Here is a 20640-nt window from a genome sequence, read left to right on the forward strand (position 1 = left end):
TTACCTAATGGATTTATAACAGGAGAAATGGAGAATTGATTTCCATTTGAAAATCCAAGTCATTTTCGCCAAAATAGTTTTTCATTCATTTACCATAGACAGATTGTTGTTTCTGGAAACATATTGATATTCTCTTAGGAAACAACATTGTTGTAGTCAAAATCATAGCCTTTGCAACTTAAGTTATTTATTTATTTATTGTTTTTCAATAAAATCGTTATTTCTTTTCTAATTTCTCTTATGTTTTTTTTCATGTATTCAAAGTCACAAATTTTGTTCCTTCATCAAAATAAAAGGAAGTTCTCAAGTTTCATGATGTTGCTCCATATTTATCCGTTTGTTCCTGAGTCTTATCAGTATATGGTTTCCTTAGATCCATTGGGCGATGTTACTCTGCCACTGTTGTTACTCCCGAAAATTTTCTAAGTGTCATATGTTGTTACTCAAATGTTGTTATTCCTTGGGTGTTGTTACTCCACCGTTGTTGTTACTCCAGAAAATTTTCTAAGTGTCGGATGTTGTTACTCCTTGGATGTTGTGTGTTGTTGCTCCGCCATTATTGTTACTCCGTTAGTATTGTTACTCCACTCGTGCTATTACTCCATTGATGTTATTACTCCATCACTGTTGTTACTCCACTGGTGTTGTTACTCCATAGTGCTGTTACTCCATTGGTGCTATTACTCTGCCACTGTTGTTACTCTGTCGGTGCTGTTACTCCATCACTGCTATTACTCCACCGATGTTGTTACTCTGTCGGTGTCGTTACTCTGCCAGTGTTGTTACTCTACCAGTGTTGTTACTTCGCCGGTTCTGTTACTCTACCAGTGTTGTTACTCCGCCGATGCTGTTACTCTGCCAGTGTTGTTACTCCATTGGTGTTGTTACTCCGCCAGTACTGTTACTCTGTCGGTGTTGTTATTCCGTCACTGCCGTTACTCAGTTGCTGCTATTACTTAGTCACTATTGTTACTCAGCCAGTGTTGTTACTCCGCCGGTGCTGTTACTCAGCCAGTGCCGTTACTCCACCGGTGCTGTTACTCAGTTAGTGTTGTTATTTCACCGTTGCTGTTACTCTGTCAGTGTTGTTACTCCACTGGTATTGTTACTCACCCAGTGGTGTTACTCTGCCGGTCCTGTTACTCCGCTGCTACTGTTACTCCATCGATGCTATTACTCCTGAAATTTTTCTTTGTATGCAGTGTTGTTATTCCTTCGGTGTTGTTACTCTTTCAGTGATGTTACTCCTCTGGTGCTGCTACTCCGTGGTGAAATATTTTCTAAGTACCAGTGTTGTTACTCTACACATGTTGATAAGCCACCAAGGTAAGTCTTCAGTTACGTCCCTAATCAACTTCGTGTATTTGATTGATGTTTCAATTATGACCGAGGACAGTCATATCTTAGTTGGGGGGAGGTGTTGCATTTTATATAGAAAATGTATTATATTTAATATCAACGATGTCATGTCATCATTGTTATTAAAATTTCACGTCAACTCATACATCTCATGATTATTACCACCATAATCCATAACAATCCATAAGCCCCACTTATCCACACACATTGGAACTTGAATCATGCACGACGACATTAACTTGGTGAATTGGGAAATACATTTAATTTTCTAGGTCCTCTTTGATATAGTTAGTGATTGGGTAGTCAATTTATCTTTGTTTATCTATAAACATAATCTTATTTTTTTAAGGAATAATTATGAAAAGATGATTTCATCATGGAAACTTTCAACTTTCCTAATTTTTCAAGTCCCTGATCTTGTAAAATTTATGACGATGACCACAAAATTGTACTTAATTCTTTCCATCACTATCTAATGAATTATTCCTCAAACCCCAATCTTAACAAAAAAAATATGTTTATCAAAAGTCATTTGAAGGTTATTAGTATTTGAGAAGCAAAATTACCCGAGTTGAAAATAGTTACTACAAAATGTTTTACACCATCCCTAGCTCTTAAGGAGCTCGCTTGCCACTTGATCTATTAAGTGATCTTTTGTTGATTAACAATAACCATAGTTAAATTTTAAACATAAATAGTCAACTAGAGGATAGGAGGTCTCATCACAAGTGCACCTACCATGATCATAGGTCCTAATAGAGTGACATTACCACTACTGGTCACCAAGTTGGGGTAATGGCCTTCGGTTATAAAACTGAAGGAAAAGAGGTCTCATTAGGAGCTGTCTTGTTCACTTTTCTTAGTTCCTATGAATGGAATTGTTATTAATTGGTTACCAAGCCAGAACAAAGATCTTCAGTAGACATCTAAGTAAATTGAAATGCTTTTGTAACTATTTACTTATTTCTAATAGATGGGACACTGGAATCTCAATGGGTTAAAAATGCATCCTTGTTGAGGCTATGGACACCTGTTGATAGCAGTGGCCATGCCTATGGTATAGAAGTTAATTCAATACTATGATCTACTTGGTTACCTTGTTTTCTCAAAACTAATTGTTGATAATGCCATTGTTGCATATATAAGGTTTGCTAGAACTCATGGTTCATGGGGTAATTTTTAATCAGTTCTTAGATAATGGTGGTTATATACTTTTATCTATTATTGAGTTATCAATATTTACTTTACATGTTAGGGATGAAAATTTTAGGATATTTGATATTTGACATTTTGTATCATCTAATCTATCATTCCTTTATTCTACAAGTTTCGTATCTTTAACCAAAGATAGTTTCTTTACCCAATCAATCTCTATTTAATCCTAGCTTGACAACACTACTATTATTATGGGGAAGGATGAAGAGGCCTAATTCTAATTTTGAATCCTGATGAATTACTGATTGAGGAAACTCATGAGATGTGTTATAGAAATCTTGATGACAAGGAAACTAATCAATTTGGGAGAAGGAAATCCTGCTACACTTTTTGATTACTTTCTTTGAGCTTGCATGGCTTCCACCTTCCGCATCACTTACACAAGCTCAACCTACATTAGCTTCAACAAATGTTAATCCATAGATGTCATTCCATGCTATTTTGTTGAAAGTAACAATTGAGGTGAAATAGCATGAGTGTTTGATTTATTAAAAGTTTAGGAGAATGTCATTAAAAAAAAAAAACCACTGAGCATTATTCACTCATATTTGTCAAACCATTATTTCCCCTACTTTATACAGAGGCATTGGGTTGCATGTGGGCATGCAACATATTCAGTTTAGGGGAATGTTGGGCTCTTAATTTGTCATTATTATTACCACTTCTTAACATTCATTTCATCTATTTCCACTATTCTTTTATCACATTATCTACCATAATTTATTATATAATTCCATTTCATAATCATTTATTCTCTTGTGGATAAATAATATCTGATCTCATTTATTTTTAATAATTAATTATTATTATGCATGATTTTGGTTTATTCATTCGTTATAACCTCACTCATGATTTTAGCCTCTAAGACCTCTTCCAGATTGCAAATTTGGTCTTCAACAGATAATTAGATATTCCAATTCAGGAATTCGTTGGCATAAAAAGTGATAGTTTTGCATTGGACGTTTGGGAAAATGAAAGTGAATCTAGAAAATAAGAGACATGGATTTTGTTCAAAATGGACCAATTCAGTTTCTTCGTATGCAGTTTTCAGAAATTCGGTTTGTATTGAGAGAAAATCAAGGTTCTTCGAAGGACATATTTGCAGATTTGTTGTTGTGGCCGTTTTCCAGAATTGCCCAAATTGTAATAACCAAATTCGACTTGTTCCAGCTGAATCATGATGGATAGATCTCTCATATCTCATCTTTAATATTGAGATCAATTTGTTGCAAGTTTCCTTTGGATTTTTGTATATTTAAAAAACATAATTCAGAGAGAGAAGGGAGCTAGATGATGTAAGAATCGAGCCTTGTAACAGTGGGACTCTTGTTAATGAAATTTCCAGTCTTTTGATATTTTTCTCAATATGTGAGTTAAGCACAACCCTGAACAGGGAGTTGGGCCCACTCTTCTGATCAGGTGTTGTGTGTGTGTCATTTTTATGTATATTCTTTTACTTGTATTTTCTTTATTGTTGTTACATATTTCCATAAATTGTTGTGAATGTTTTTCTTTCTGCAATTTAATTTCCATTATTGTTACAGCGATGCTTTAATTTCTTAGTCACGAACCCTTGGTCAATGTAAGATTGTAACCTTTCTCGTGCATATACCTTGCGTGTTACCTTGAAAAGTGTACACACTCGAATCGATGAATTAATGTAGGGAACATGATTGAATAATTTGTTCATACTCGGACACCAACACACACTAAATCAAATTCTTCAATATAATAGAAGTTACAGAGTCTTGGCCCTCTCGGCTCAATTATAGCAATTTATTTGACCTCTGTCTAAATCTCAAACCCCTATCTATCACTCAAACTCTTGCCTCTCACTCAATTCTCAATCATCTCATCTAATCCCTTTCCATTACATTTTCTTCTCTTTTATGAGTCAAATCCTATTCTAATTGCATTAACAACTCGACCTCTATTTTAATCAATCTAACAATCAAATCTCTATTTTTAAGCTCTATTACACACCTATGCTAACAACTTATCCCTTAGTCTAAAATAATACAATTTTATAATTATTACAATAATGAAGTAAAGATCATTTTCGAGAGATCCAACCCGCTCTACCAAAACTAACTTTTGACTACTCAGGTCAGTGAAATTCAACTCATTTAGCCACAAAATGTGAACAAAAAATCACATTGTTGGCTAAGTCCAGATGCTTCTGCATCAGACTCTCGGGGAAGAAAAGAATCATCCCTCAGACTTTCAGGGTTTACTCCATACTTCTGCAACTCTATTGTTGTCAACCAACTAGCATCCTCCACTGGCTGTCCTTTTCATTTGACTAGATATTGAAAATAAACCTATCCTCTAGTTCTTTTGGATACTCTTTTCTCCAAAACAGCTTCCACCTCTTTCTTAGTTGTCTTTGGCATTTGTTCTTACCAGTTCAAAGTTTGAACTTCATCTTCTGTAGTTTCCTCCTGTAGCTTTTTCTTTGTGTCTTTGTATGGATACAAATCTGAAACATTGAAGATAGGTAATATTCCAATCCCTTCTGGCAATTCAATTTCATAAGCATTAGTTGAAAACTTTCTTACAATTCTACATGGTCCTATCTTTTTCATTTTTAGTTTATTGTAAGTCTTAGCAGGAAATCTTTATTTTCTCAAATACACCATCACTAAATCTCCCACTTGGAATTCTTTATCTTCTTTTCATCTCTACTCTCTGTTTGTATTTTCTACTACTTTCCTGCAATCTTCCTTTGACATCTTCTTGTAGTCTCTGCATCTGCTCTGCAAACTCTTCAGATTTTGCACTTCTTGTCTCATGTTTACCCAAATTTCTGAGCTCAAACACACCTCTTGGATTCATCCCAAAAACAATCTGAAATGGACTCATTCTAGTACTTCGGTTTGGAGTGTCATTATAAGCAAACTCAGCCTGAGCTAGTGCTAAATCCCACTGCTTAGGATTTTGATACACTAAACTTCTCAATATGTTTCCCAAGCTTTTGTTTACCACTTCGATCTGTCCATCTATTTGAGGATGGTATGTTGAACTGAAACTAAGTTTAGCACCTAGTTTCTTCCAAAGAGTTCTCCAAAAATGCCTTACAAAATGCAATGAAATGTGCCATCTTGGAAAATCTATCTACCACAACATAAATGGAATCATTCCCCCTTTGATTTTTAGGTAACCCCAAGACAAAATCCATGCTAACTGCATCCCATGGTTGGTCTGGTATTGGAAATCGCCGGTACCATCATGTATTCTGGCTTCTCCCCTTAGCATGCTCACATATCCTACACTTCTCAATGAATCTCTTAACATCAGTTTGCATCTTTGGCCAATAGTAAAAAGCATTTACTTGAGAAAAAGTTTTGTCTTATCCAAAGTGACCAAATAATCCTCCATTGTGTTTCTCCTTTATTATGTTTTCCCTCATAGAACATTTGGGAATGCACAACTTGTTGCCTTTAAATAATAAACCTCCTTGGATAACATAATCTAACCACTAACTTCTGTTAGGAACTATTGGATTTTGTACTGTTGTATAAATATCTTTGAAATCTAAACCATATTTATACATTTCAACCATTTCTTCAAATCCTACAACACCAACTTTTAATTCTTGCACAATGAAATTTAACCTGCTTAAAGCATCAGTAACTTTGTTCAAGTTACCACTTGTGTGTTTGATCACAAAAGTAAAGCTCTGCAAAAACTCTACCCACTTGGCATGTTTTTGGTTCAATTTTGGCTGGTTGTTTATGAACTATAATGCATGATTGTTAGAATGCAATATAAACTCCTTTGGTAGAAAATCATGTCTCCATTTTTTTAAGGCTTGTACAATAGCATAAAATTATTTATCATAAGAGGAATACTTCTTCTTAGCTTCATTTAGTTTCTCACTAAAGTATGCATGTTCCTAACTCAAAACTGCTCCAATTGCAACTCCACTAGCATCTATTTCAATTTGAAATACTATTTCAAAATCAGGTAAAGCTAAAATTGGTTTCTTTGTGATTTTCCTCTTTAGCAACTTAAAATTCCTGTCTGTTGCTTCTGTCCACTTGAATGGCTGATTAGTCTCCTTGATTGTTTCAAGAATTGGTGCACAAATCTCACCAAAACCTCTAATAAATTTCCTATAAAAACTTGCAAGATCATGAAAACTTCTTACCTCAAATATATTCCTTGGAATAGGTTAGTTCCAAATTTCTTGGACTTTCTTTGGATCCATTTTCAACCCTTCTTTAGAAACTAAAAATCCCAAGTAAATTAATTCTTCTGTCATGAAACTACATTTCTTCAGATTTATCAGTAGTTTCTCTTTCTGCAAAGTTCTTAAAACAATTTAAGATGCTCTAGATGTTCTTCTTTACTTCTACTAAAAACTAGGATATCATCAAGATAAACAATAACAAACTTGCCTACATATTCCTTCAAGACTTCATTCATCAATCTCATGAACTTTCTAGGTGCATTAATGAGTCCAAAAGGCATCACTAACCACTCATACAACCCACTATTTGTTTTAAATCTAGTATTCCATTCATCTTCTTCTCTAATTCTTATTGGATGATATCCACTCTTCAAATCGATTTTAGTAAAATACTTTGACCCACTCAAACAATCCATCAAATCATCCATGCGTGGTAAAGGAAACCTATACCTGATAGTGATCTTGTTTATGGCTCTGGAATCTGTACACATATGCCATTCACCTCCTTTCTTTGGACTGAGTATTGTTGGTACAACACATGGACTAAGACTCTCTCTGATTAGTCCCTTATCCATTAGTTCTTGCACTTGTCTTCCAACTTTTGCATTCTCTTGAGGAGTTAATCTGTATGCTGCTTTGTTTGGAAAACTTGCTCCTAGTATTAGATCAATATGATGACTAATACTCCTGATTGGTGGCAATGCATTTGGAAACTCATCCACAATAATATCAGCAAAATCATTCAACAAAGTTTTGATTTCTTCAGGTAAATCATCTAAGTTTGTGGAAGTCAAAATTACCTTAGGTCTCCCTATGACAGAAAAATGCATTTCTTCACCTTTTCCAACCTCTTGCAACAACTCCTTTCCACTCATCAGCATAACACTGTTTCCAGGTGCTCCTTTGTCAGCTTCATCCTTCAATGGCAACAATGTATGTTTATTTCCATCCTTCTCCAGAGTATAAGTATTTTTCCTCCCATCATGAATAGCTTTCTGATCAAACTACCAAGGTCTTCCCAGAAATACATGGAATACATCCATTAGCATTAAATCACACAATATCACATCTTTATAAGTACCAATCTGTATCTCTACCTTGCATTGTTTTGTCACAATAATCTAATGTCCTTTCTGCAACCATGACATTTTGTAAGGAGTAGGGTGTAATGTCTTCACTAATCCTAGCTTGTCCACCATCTCTATAGAAACAAGGTTATCAGTGCTTCAATTGTAAATTATCACTTTACAACTTTTAGCTTTGTATTTGCATGTAGTTCTGAATAAACTCTTCCTCTGAGCTGGTTCTCCAGTCTCTTTCTCTGCCTTAAGCAATGCCCTTTTCAACAACAAGGATTCTCCTACTTCAGGGGATTCTTCCTTGTCTGTAATTTCAGGTTTTTCTTCCTTTGCCTTAGCCACATTCACATTCCTCTGACTTGTTGTTCTATTATGAGGATAGTCCCATGATCCATGTCCCCATTCTCCACATGTGTAACACCGAATATCCCTTCCTCGACCTCTTCCTCTGGGTGAAAATATTCCGCTATTAAAATCTCCCCTCTATGGTGATCTACTACTTGAACTTCTTGCTTCACTCTTATGTTGCTATAACCTTGGTCTGGTAGTTCCTCTACCTCTTAGTGAACTTTTCCCTTTATTCCACTAATTTTGTTTTCTCAACATCTTCTCTTCTACCTTCAAACCTACTAGATAGGCATCTTCTATGGTCTTCAGACTTAGCAAACTAATCTCATCCTATATGTCATATCTTAAGCCATTGATATATGTGGCTACCTTCTCCATGTCATCCTCTTCATGTCCTGCTCAAATACTCAATCTATAGAACTCTTCTGTATATTCTTTAACAAACATTCCTTTTTGCCTTAAATTTTTTAATTGTTTGAAAAGATTTAACTAATAATATTTTTGCATAAATTTAGCTTTCATTTTACTCACCATTTTGTCCCATTGCTTGATCTTAGACTTTCCTTTTCTTGTTTTGGATGTTTGTAGTTCATCCCACCAAATAGCTGCATGACCCTTCAATCTGGTAACTGCAAATCTCACCTTCTTTTTTTCATCAGCCTCCTCATATTCAAAATATTTGTCCAATGAACTGATCCAATCCATTATCTCTTTTGCATTGAGACTCCCTTCATACACAGGAATTTCTACCTTTGGTTTTCCACCTACTTTAGCCAGCATCTTGATAACTTTGGTAGTTTCATTTTCCTCCTCTTCTTCTTCCTTAGAAGATTCTTCTGCAACACTGTCAACTCCTTCATCAGGTGTTCTCCTCTGAGCAATCTCCATTGTGTCCATCCTTGTACACAAACTTCGGATCTCCTCCAGCAAAACTACATTTTATTTAGGTCTTCCTCGACCTATGCCATCTCCTCTCCTTGGTGGCATGTTTACTATAGTCAAACTCAATCTCTGTGCTCTGATACCAAAATGACGCAGGAGGTTGATCAAAATAAGGTGATAGTCTTAAAAATAGACTATTGGTTACTTTATAACCAATCAGATGCGTTCAAGCGGATTCTTTACATGGCTTACTTTATCATGAGCATCCACTTTTCCCCTAAACACATCAGTCCCATGTTGACTTTCCCTTTTTAATTAGGCGCTTCACTCTAAGTCGTTGATCTCCCCTCTCTAGATCTAACGGTCATCACTCACCCGGATCCACAAAATAATTCAGTGATCACTCTACACCATTGATCTCCTCTCTCCAGATCTAACAGTCATCACTCACCCCGATCAACAAAAAAATCCGGTCTTCCTCCATCATTGATCAAAGCACACTTGATCCAATGGTTCACAACGATATCGGGTAAGCCACTTACACGGAGATTATCTACCCGACAAAGAGGTTTTCTCTCTCCACTCGAGTTCTACATGTCGATTGGTTAATGGAATCAGGTGACCACCTCGATTTACCACTTACCACTTTTCCTTCGCCCGATAACCACCTTCACTAATAAAACCCTCTTTTCCAATACAACCATGTGCATTAAATCAAACTTAAATAAAGAGCTTAGTAGATGTTTTAACACTTAATTCCAAGATTACCCCTTAACACTAAATGACCGCAATTTAGTGAAAAACACATAAATACTGATATTTACCATTAAAGTGTGAAAACAGAGAAAATACCCAATTACGTTTCAGAACACAGATACACAAAGGTAAACAAGAGTCTACACTAGAATTAAGACACAGATGCACAGTGAATCAAATTCTTTAATATAATAGAAGTTACAAAGTCTTGGACCTCTTGGCTCAATTACAACAATTTATTTGACCATTGTCTCAATCTCAAACCCCTATCTATCATTCAAGCTCTCGCCTCTCACTCAATTCTCAATCATCTCAGCTAATCCCTTTCCATTACATTGTCTTCTCTTTTAGGAGTCAAATCATATTCTAACTGCACTAACAACTCGATCTCTATTTTAATCAATCTAACAATCAAATCTCTATTTTTAAGCTCTATTACACACCTATGCTGACAATTTATCCCTTAGTCTAAAATAAGACAATTTTCTAATTATTACAATAATGAAGTAAAGATCATTTTCGACAAATCCAACCCTCTCTACCAAAACTGACTTTTGACCACTCAGGTCAGTGAAATTCAACTCATTTAGCCACAACATGTGAACAAACAATCACATTGCTGGCTAAGTCCAGATGATCCTGCATCAAACCACCTCCACCTTCATCATACTGTGATCTCACCTAATCCTGTCCCGAGATCAAAAAACAAAACCAAACTTGGATGCCTCAGAATTCCTTCACCATCCCTTGAGGAATTTTCCTATCTCCACCCACCTATTAAGGGCTTCCCATAGAAAATCATCTCCACCCCCAACCATTGGTATTTTCCTGAGACCACCTCACCTAGATCCAAAACCTTCCAGAAATCCAAAATCTCAACCGATAAGTAATACCATCACACCATGGCTATCTAGAAATGGTATCTCAAGGCTAAAACCACTATCAAAACCTTGAAAAATCCATGCCATCGACAACAAAGAAACCAAAATACACACATGCATATGTCATGTATGCCAAAATCAGCTAGGAAATCATACATGCAATTTGTTACCTGCAATTATTCTTGCTGAAGTTGCCTGATCCAACCTTTCCTTGCTTGATCCTTGCTTCATTTTCCTTCCTTGTCCTTCCTTTACTTTCCTTTATTTTCCTTCTCCTCTTGGTTCTCTTCTCCTCTCTAAGACTAACTCAAAAATTGAACTGACAAAAGGCTACCAATTGATGCTATGATGTGTTTTTACTATTAATGCCTCTAATTTCTTTATTTTTCCTCTATTTTCTTTCAATTTCCTCCTCACATGCAACATGTGACCTTTCACCTCCATTTTCTCCTAATTTCCTTTATTTTCATAAAAATATGCCAATTAATGTCTATTTTCCTTTTCAAAGCCTTTTCCATTGCCTTCTCCAATTTCCCCTTAGCCATAAACACAACAATTGATTCCCACTAGGATATTTTTTCCAACATTAAGCTTGGAATAAGTGTCCCATGTCCTTGGTCTCATTTTTCTTTTATTAACTTTATTACATGAAATTTTAACCTGGGGTTGTTACAGACCCCTCCCCTTTAGGGGAACTCCATCCTTGGTGTTCTATGACACCTACAACCAGCAAAACCACTGAAAACAAAACATACTGCCCATGCAGCTTTATAACCCAACATGTTGTAGTATTTACAATAAACAAGTTGCTCAAAAGAAAAACCATCATGACAACCTAACAAACATACCACGTATTGGAGTTTTATAACACAACTCATTGTGGTATTTACAATAAAAACCATACATAAATATGTACAAATACAAAAAAGTCATTTTCCTCCACTGACAAACAATGAAGGATACATATCCTGCATCTGATAAGCCATCTGCCATGTAGTTTCATCGGGCCCAAAAGTGCTTCCACTACACTTTAACTTGCTTGATTTCTCTCTTTTGGAGCATGAGTTGTTTATGTCGCAATATGCACTAAGGTTCCCTCTGGAATTCTCGTTCTAGTTCTACTTGCAATACAGACCAATCAATAACATGATCAACATCCTTTACATATATTTTAAGCAATGAAACATGGAAACATCATGGACTTTCACTTTCGTATGAAATGCAAGTCTTTATGCCACTGGTATAATCCTCTCAGGTATCTCAAAAGGCCCGTAATACCATCGTTCTAACTTGGCACATTATCCAATCCTCATGGATCTCTTCTTGGGATTGATGCACAAATACACATGGTCCCCAACTTGAAACCCCTTAAATTCCATGTGTTGGTCTGCATAAATCTTCTACCTATCATGTTTTGCCTTTAGATTCTTCTTTATAACCTACATTTCCTATTTCATTTCTTCCAACATGTTCATTCCTATCAACACCATGTTCACTAGATCACTCCAGCTAATGGGAGTATTACAACTTTGCCCATACAGTGCCTCAAAACCGACTCATCCGTAGTGAATCATGGTAAGCATTGTTGTAATAAAACTCAACCAATGGGAGGTACTCCTCCCATCTCCTCTATTGATGCATCACATACATCCTAAGAGTGTCCTCTAGAATCCTATTGACCATCTCTATCTGTCCATCTGTCTGCGGATGATAAGTTGTACTGAAGGCCAAATCTATCCCCAAACCTACAAGCAACTCCTTCCAAAACTTGGAAGTGAACTTAGCATCATTTTCTAACACAAGGTTCTTTGGAACACCATGAAATATTATGATCTCCTTGATGAAGACCTGTGCAACCTCACTAGTCAAATAAGTAGTCTTCAGTGGAATGAAGTGAGATACCTTGCTCAACCTGTCAACCATAACCATCATAGAATCATGTTTCCTTGATTTCCTTGGAAGACTTGTAATGAAGTCCATGGAAATGACCTCGCATTTCCATTTTCGAATCGAAATAGGCTAAAGAAATCCACATGGATTCTTACACTTTGCTTTCACCTGTTGACAGTCCAAACATCTGGCCATGAACTCTTCCACCTCCTTCTTCATATTTGGCCAATGGTAGAAATTCTTCAGTGTTGTCAACGTCTTCTGATATCTTGGGTGACTGAAATATGGTTTGACATGAAATTCCCTTAAGATAAGCTTCTTGATCCTATTGTCATTGAGCAAATAGATCATGTCCATGAATCTCACCAAGCCATCTATCATGAGATGATAATCCACATTCTGATCACTTGTACCCTACTGTTGTAACCTATCTCTAAGCTCCTTGTACCTGTCATCCTGTTTTCCTACCTATAAGATTCAATCCTATAAGTCTATCCCATATGATCTCACTCTTGCAACATGGTTCATTTTCACTCTCCTGCTGAGAGAATGTACAACCCTGTTCTCCTAACCCTTGATGTATCTTATCTCAAATTCAAACTCACTAAGAGTGTCCAACCATCTAGCTTGGCTCAAATTCAAATTCGTTCGGTCAAATAGATACCTCAACCCACTATGATCGCTCATCAATACAAACCTCCTTTCATGAAGATAGCGTCTCTAAGCCTTCCATGCATGGATAATAGATGTGAACTCACAATCATGAGTCACGTAGTACTTCTCGTGCTCATTCAATTTCCTAGACTCATAGCATACCACCTGCCCCTCCTGCATTAGGACTCCACCAAGTCCTCCCTTGCAGGAATCTGTCCACACCATGAATCATTTATCTAGATCTGTAATCTTAAGAATTGGAGCATTTGTCAACAACTGCTTCAGCTTCTCAAAACTTGCTGCACATTCCTCTGTCCATTCAAATTTCTTCCATTTTCTCTGCACAGATGTATTAGGATATGAAATGTGTGAAAAATTCTTGATGAACCTCTTGTAGTAACCTGCTAACCCAATGAATGATCTAAGTTCATCCACATTCTTAGGAGTTGCCCACTCCATGATATCCCTTATCTTTTCTAGAGCTATTACTGTGCCTTCCTTGGAAAAAATATGTCCCAAGTAATGCATCTATGTCTGAAAGAAACTGCACTTGCTAAGCTTGGCATACAACTGATGCTCTCTTAGCGATCTAAACACTATTGCTAAATTTTCAACATGCTCTTACTCATTCTTAGAATATATCAAGATGTCATCAATGAATACAATAACAAACTTATCCAGATAAGGATGCAACACACTATTCATCAAGCACACAAAAGTAGTTGGGGAATTAGTCAAACCAAAAAGAACTACAACAAACTCATAATCCCCATACTTGGTCCCAAAAGCACTCTTGTAGATGTCCTCTTCTTTGATGTTTACCTGATGATATCTTTGTTGAAAAATGTGCAACAAGAAATGTTAATTTAGAATGTGCTAAAAATATACTTGCTAAAAATAGCATGTCTAAAATAGCAGTTTGGCCAGTGAGGTCATTGGCCACATTGGGTGAGAGGTGAAACTGCTAAAAATAGAAAGTTATAAAAATAGCATTTCTGGGTCCCTTCCTATTTATAGCAGTCCCTAGTCTATCTATAGGAAGTAAAATTAATTTTGGTCTTAACAGCAGTTGGAAATATTAATTAATTAATTCAGTTGAGTTAATTAGTTAAGGAAATTTGAATTTGAAGTCTTTGTGAGCATGCACATGAGTTGTCCCACTAATTGAGGAATTTATCCTTAATTTCCTCCATTGATTGAGGGAATAAGTATGAGTTCTATAATGAGAGAATCGATTGACTTAGTTCTAACTAGTCAAGTCCAGTTAGATTATTTTAACAAGTTTGTTAATGCTTGCATGCATGTGACAACTATTATTTTAGATAATTGAGAATTCACTCATGGATAACTATTACATGTTAGTTCTGTCAGAGACCCAATTGAGATTTGATGTGGGACAGTGTACTATCAGATGCTTGACTACTTCTAGTAAGTAGTTTTTGCATGGTTGAGGAACTAGTGTCCTCAAGGATTGCATAGTTGGACCATTGGTTAACTTGGTATATTTGGAATTAATTGCATATGATTTTGCTATTATTTCCTAAGCAAAATGCGAAAGGAAATAGGGATTGGACCATAGGTAAAGCTTTTATATACAGGGCTTGGTTGGTTCATGAGATATATCTTCATATCTTCATAGTTCATTGAGAACTGAATAGCTTGAGAGCTAATTCTTTTTGTATTATGAAGAGGATTTCCACTTGATTGATAATACATGGTTGGGGTTTTATGCTGGTGCTTTCCCATGGATATATCTTGTGTTATGTATGATTATTTCTCTTGATCAGTTATGCATGTTTCTACTTGATGTTGCTCATGAATTCAATTATGCTTTCGCTTAATGTTTTGTAGAAGTAGAACAAGTATTATGCTTTAGGACATTGCATATATCGGTTTGTTCTACAGGTGAAATTTCTACATGGTATCAGCACGGGTGATCAAGCAAGAACAATATACTAGTAGGAGAAATTCAAAGTTTATTATTCGGGATATAGATCTCAAGTTCTTATCACATCTATTTCATCGATGGTGTTCTATGGTTTGAGGCTTGAGTATGCCCTTGATGGCAGCTCAAACTATATAGCTTGGGAGGATCGCATGGAGGAAATTTTGGAAGATAATGGCCTTAAGGATTTCATTGATCAATAAGTTCCTAAGCCTATTGACAAGAATGAGTAGGCGGAATGGAGGAAGTGTGTGGCTAGAGCTAGGAGAATTCTCTTGGAGGGAGTGCAAGATCACATTGTCTCGAGCATCCATGGGAAGGAGACTCCGCATGTAATGTGGAAAACATTGAAAGATTTATATCAGAATAGCAATGATCAGAGGATGCTAGCACTGAAGGAGAAACTTCGAAAGATCAAGTGTGAAAGGGATGAGACGATCTCTATGTATTTGACCAAGCTCATCACATGCAGGGATGAGCTTGCAAGTGTAGGGGTCGTGACATCGGATGAGGATATGGTGAGTCTAGCACTCCTTGGCCTTCCTAAGGGTTGGCATAGCTACTAGGACTTGGTGAATGGAAGGGATAAACTGCTAGATTGGGAATGACTATGGTCGGATTTGATGCAGGAGGACATCAAACGGAGCACCAGAGACAGTTCTTCATCCATGCATGATGAGGAGAACTGTGCCTTAGTGAGTAAGGCGAAGAATGGGAAGGAGAATGTTTCTCTTTCTGAATTCAGTTCTTCCAATGATGGAAAGAAGGTTGACTAATCGAAAGTGCAATGCTTTTGTTGTCATGAGGTGGGCCATTATGCTGCAAATTGTCCACGGAGGAAATCCAAGAAGGGATCTGGGGAAGGATCTGAAGGTGAGGCACTTGCTTCATAGTTTGAGTTGGATTTCACACTCTTCGCATGTATGGTTTCATCCATGGTGGGAAGTGGTTGGTTTCTTGATAGTGGAGCTTCTTTCCACATGACGACAAGAGTTTGTTCAGTACTTTGGAGGAGAAAGATCTTTAGATACTCATAGTGATGGGTAATGATGAGAAGTATAGTGTCTCAGGTGTAGACACGGTTATTTTTCAGAGGGAGCATGAATCTCACCTTACCTTGACCGATGTCAAGTATGTACCAAGACTGAAGAGAAACTTGGTGTCGATCATGATGCTGGAAGACAGTGGCTATGATGTAGTCTTTAGTATGGAAAGGTTTTCCTTAGACACATCATCACTAGACAGGTGAAGCAGATTGGTTCATGGGTCAAGAACTGGTATGCTCTTGAGGTTCAAGATGCATGCAAAGCCTTGAGCAGCAAGGCAACTGATGGAGACTTGGTGGTTGAGAGGGAGGGTATATTACCTCTCAACATGCAGAGCCAGAAGAAGTCTTAGATGATTATGGAGGAGCCACGATTGGTGTAGCAGCTTTAGGAGGTTGTGGAACAACCACAACATGGGAAGCTAAGAGGAGATCGAGTAGAGACATCTACTCATGCAGAGACCTCTAGTAGGGGGAAACTTCGAGCCAGGTGGGCTGAGGGATCACATGCAGTCATACCTCTAGGTAGGAGGTGGGGCGATATAGAGTGATCGTCCCAAGGAGGAAGGGCAGGATCCTTGAGGTACCCAACCTCTTGGATGAGACCTTGCTACAGGAGCCACAATGTGGAGTAGTAGGAACTGACTGATTGGGTAGAGACAAATGTGGATGGAGCAGCAAAGAGAGCGACAGTGGAAGGAATCCCAGGACAGTGCATAGCTAGCAGGCTGCAGCAATGCGAGAGCCACAAGTGTTTTGCACACAACTAGGTGGCACAGAGACATGTGCAATGGTTCGAGATGCATGGAGATGTTGCAGTAGTGCAGATGTCAGAGAGGGAGAACTTGTTAGCAGCAGGTAGAGCTTCACCATCAGAGTATGTTCCTAGCCCAACAGAGTGGTTAGCTGGGAGTGTTTTTGTTCCAAGTGTTGTTGGAGCAAGTTTACTAGGTAGATGTGTTTCATGTAGAACATTCTAGAGTTATAGGATTGGGTTCGAGAGGAATCCTTTCTTGTTGAGAGGGAGTGTTGAAAAATGTGCAACAAGAAATGTTAAATTTAGAATGTGCTAAAAATAGACCTACTAAAAATAGCATGTCTAAAAATAGCAGTTTGGCTAGTGAGGTCATTGGCCACATTGGGTGAGAGGTGAACCTACTAAAAATAGAAAGTTCTAAAAATAGCATTTTTGGATCCCTTCCTATTTATAGCAGTCCTTAGTCTATCTATAGGAATTAAATTTTTTTTGGTCTTAACAGCAGTTGGAAATATTAATTAATTAATTCGGTTGAGTTAATTAGTTAAGGAAATTCAAATTTGAAGTCTTTGTGAGCATGCACATGAGTTGTCCCACTGATTGAGGAATTTATCCTTAATTTCCTCCACTTATTTAGGGGATAAGTATGAGTTCTATAATGAGAGAATTAGCTGACTTAGTTCTAACTAGTAAAGTCCAGTTAGATTATTTTAACAAGTTGTTAAAATAATAAAATATAGTTTGTTAATGCTTGCATGCATGTGACAACTATTATTTTAGATAACTAAGAATTCACTCATGGATAATTGTTGCATGTCAGTTCTGTCACAGACCCAGTTGAGGTCATATGTGGGACAGTGTACTATCAGATGCTTGACTATTTCTAGTAAGTAGTTTTTGCATGGTTGAGGAACTAGTGTCCTCAAGGATTGCATAGTTGGACCATTGGTTAACTTGGTATGTTTGGAATTAATTGCATATCCTTTTGCTATTATTTCCTAAGCAAACTACACAAGGAAATAGGGATTGGACCATAGGTAAAGCCTTTATATACAGGGCTTGGTTGGTTCATGGGATATATCTTCATATCTTCATAGTTCATTGAGAACTGAATAGCTTGAGAGCTAATTCTTTTTGTATTGTGAAGAGGATTTCCACTTGATTGATAATACATGGTTGGGGTTTTATGCTAGTGCTTTCCCCTGGATATATCTTCTGTTATGTGTGATTATTTCTCTTGATCAGTTATGCATGTTTCTACTTGATGTTGCTCATGAATTCGATTATGCTTTCGCTTAATGTTTTGTAGAAGTAGAACAAGTATTATGCTTTAGGACATTGCATATATCGGTTTGTTCTACAGGTGAAATTTCTACAATCTTGATCTCAAATCAATCTTCAAAAACATTGTTGCTCCATCCAACTAATCAAACAAACCATAAATCCTTGGCAATGGGTACCTATTCTTAATATTCACCTTGTTTAGCTTCTTGTAAACAATGCACAACCCGAGAGGTCCATTCGTGTTCTTCATGAACAATATTGGTGCACCCCAAGGCGATACACTTGGTCTAGTGTATCCCTTATTATGCATTTACTTCAACTAAAACTTGAACTCTACCAACTTTGGAGTGCTCATTCTGTAAGGTGCCTTTGATGTTAGTGTTACCCCTAGTACCAAATCAATGGAAAATTCCATTTCCCTGTGGGGAGGCAACACTAGAATCTCTACCGGGAACACTTCCTGAAACTATTGTAATACAAGATACCTCTTAAATATTGTTTCATCCTCAAAATTTTTACCCTTCTCACTGGAAATATGAACTGAAAACATTACACACCCCTTCCTGCAACTATGCCTATCCTACATAGTTGTGACCATTCTAACTAATGTAGGCTTCTTCTTTTCCTGCAAGATTCTCTTTTCCCTATTATCATCCAAGAACTCAATAGTCTTGTCAAAAAAATATACTTTGGTCTTGTGAAGATATAATCAATACATGCCCAAAAGAAAACTATATGATCCCAATGGTAATACATTCATATGTTCTATTGTAGGCATAGCATTAAGATCAAATTCATAAGCTCTTACCGAGTAATGAACTCTCTTCTTGTTCCTTATAGCCAACTACACCAACCAAGACTTTTCATGCACTTATTTTCTCAATCCACACTTATCCACCAGGTCAGGATTAACATAACTATAGTTATATCTAGGATCAATCAAAATAGAAACAAATCAACCATAGTGCTTACATTCCATCTCAATAATGGATGCCTGATGATCTTCCTGCTTGTTGTCCATAACTTCATAAATCTGATGAATTCTATGACCAACATCCCCAACTTTCTGCACCTCCTAAACACTATAGATATGAGGCCTACCACCCTAGTACGATGGACACTCCTTCTTGAGATGATCTTTGCCTCATATCCAACACTGCAATGGTCCCCTATCATCACCTTTTCTTTTCTTCTCTCTAGGTTGCGACCCATGTCCCTTCTCAACTACATTGAACTTCTTGTAAGGAACCACATTTTTATTCTCACCTGCATCCTAAGGTCTTCCCCACTTCGGTGGAAACTTTCCTTTAATTTTCTTATTTCCTTTCAAGTCACGCTTAGGCTGATATTTTCACTTTGAATGTTCATAACAATGCTTTAGCTTCCTTATGGTTTCCTCCAATTATCTAGGCTCATCAAACTCAATCTAGTCTCTATATGTTGTTGGAAGCCAAATGATGAATCCCTGGATCTTAGCCTCCTCATCCTAGAGATAAGGCACATACCTCAATAGCTCTAGGAATCTGCTAGTATACTCATCATCTGTCAAAGAACCCATATGAAACTCATAAAACTCCTTATCTTTGTCATCACATTAACTCTTAGACAAGTACTTCTTCTTGAAGAGTCTCTCGAACTCATCCCAAACCAATTATTCTTCTTGAATTCCGTTGACATTCTTCACATATTCCCACCAAATATTTGCTTTCCCTTTGAGACTGAAGGTGGTTATCTCAGCTTTCATGTTCTCTAAATATTTATGCAATATGAATAATTTCTTCATCCCAAGCAACCATGCCACTGCATCTTTTGACTTCTTGACCTCTCCATCGAATGTAGGTAGCTTGACCTTCTTGAACTCCTCAGGCCAGTACTCACCCATCCTATAAGGATGATGATGGTGATGGCTGTTACGATGTCTCCTTGATGAGGAAATAGAATAATGCCCATACATACTATTCCTCATGTCATGTGTATCTAGTGATCTTCCACCTCTGACTGTATCCCATTTATCCAACTTGTATCCAGACCATAGGCTCCATTAGTTTTATCTTCCTACTCTTGACTGATCCTCAATTATCCCTGTCTCTACAACTTTGAAAGGCTCTGAAGAATCACTACATTGACCTCTACTTGCTTCTCCTAAGCCCTTGCAAGTCTTTCTTGAGTTTCAATGAACCTATCATTGTCTTCTTTGCAACTTTTGATCACTACCCTCAAACTCCTCAATGTATCTATTATACCAAGAGAATGATCTCCTCCTTACTACCCAACTGATCTATAAGGAGAGTCATGGGAACTTTATTCTACAATTTTTTTCGTCATCTTTGATTCTCTTCTTCCTGCAAGTGTA

The sequence above is a fragment of the Pinus tabuliformis genome, chromosome 6 (assembly GCF_031772625.1).
Source record: "Pinus tabuliformis cultivar Carrire ecotype Pingquan chromosome 6, CPIR1, whole genome shotgun sequence".
NCBI lineage: Eukaryota > Viridiplantae > Streptophyta > Pinopsida > Pinales > Pinaceae > Pinus > Pinus tabuliformis.